Genomic DNA, 1,242 nt, shown 5'->3' with positions numbered 1-1,242 from the left:
AAAGAGAAAGGAAAAATTTTAATCGCATCATATGACCCCTTTAACTGTTAACAAGCACAACTGTTGATTTTAATAATGCATTAGTAAATGTTGAAATTAACATTAACTAAGATTAATAAATGCTGAAGAACTATTGTTCATTCTTAGTTCATGTTAACTAAAGTAGTTAACTAATGTTAACTAATGAACCTTATTGTAAAGTGTTACCGATATTAATATAAATCCTGTCCAGTTTTATTGTGTTACTTTCAGTAAAAGTGTGGTTATTATATTGGCTTGTGTTTTTTAAATTCAATATCATTAAAATTGAGTTAAATTTAAAAAGTCTTACAAAATTACTTTATATTATTTAAGAAAATAATCAATAATCATTACAAAGCATTTTCGGTATCGATTTCGGTTTTCGGCCAAGTGCATCCAGAATTTTCGGTTTCGGCCCAGAATTTTCATTTCGGTGCATGCCTAATAATTACACATTGTCAGATGAACAATAAGTAACTAATATGACTAATATCAAGTCTGACGTAACTAAAGTACACACAACAATTCATGGTTAATTTCAAGGATACAGTAATGGATCTAAAATATTCACTGAATGAGTGAGCCTGATTCAAAGTGCCTTGGAAGTATGACTTGTGAATCATTAAAAATAACCTGTTCATAAGAGTCATTTGTTTGTGATTCACATGTCATAGATGGCACACTAGTCATATTTGCTTTCATCTGATGAAACCATATATGAACGCATATAAAATTAATAGGGATGCTCCGATCAGGATTTTTGCAGCCGATACGGAGTACCGATTTCTTGTCATGGTGATCGGCCAATACCGATGTCGATTCTGATGCTTCAAGCTTTATATAGACGGTTTCATCGGGCGCACGCACCTTGGCCAGCCCGAAAATGCATTCTGATTATTTGCGGGTGGGTCGAGGGTGGATAAAATAAATCATAAATGATGCAAATATTAACTACATTTTTTTCATGAGGCAGACGATTTCACGCGCATGTGTGTGTGTGTTTGTTCGCCTGATCGGGAAGAGGCAGTGACAGAAACGGTGACATTCCAGATAAAGTTTGAAAGGCGTAAAGCCTGTGTTAATGCTATTGAGTAGGCTAATATGGCCAAAGAAGATATTTTGTTTTATAAATAAACGTTCATTTAAAAGCAGCCCACGATCAGCGATACGGCTCAGACGAGGTTTTGTTCCGTCCTCCATGCTGTGCCAACTCACAAAAGA

At 34.8% G+C, this 1,242-nt stretch overlaps 1 protein-coding gene across 1 annotated transcript in view; it reads right to left on the bottom strand.

Moving 5' to 3' along the window:
* Positions 1-1,242, bottom strand: part of LOC107723369 (serine/threonine-protein kinase MRCK beta-like) — an 88,894-nt gene that overhangs the window by 36,508 nt on the left and 51,144 nt on the right. The gene's annotated exons all lie outside the window — the stretch shown is intronic.

Source organism: Sinocyclocheilus rhinocerous, unplaced genomic scaffold (genome assembly GCF_001515625.1).
Source record: "Sinocyclocheilus rhinocerous isolate Xijiao unplaced genomic scaffold, SAMN03320098_v1.1 scaffold1725, whole genome shotgun sequence".
NCBI lineage: Eukaryota > Metazoa > Chordata > Actinopteri > Cypriniformes > Cyprinidae > Sinocyclocheilus > Sinocyclocheilus rhinocerous.
Note: the sequence above shows the minus strand (reverse complement) of the source record. Positions and strands in the feature narration are given on the sequence as shown.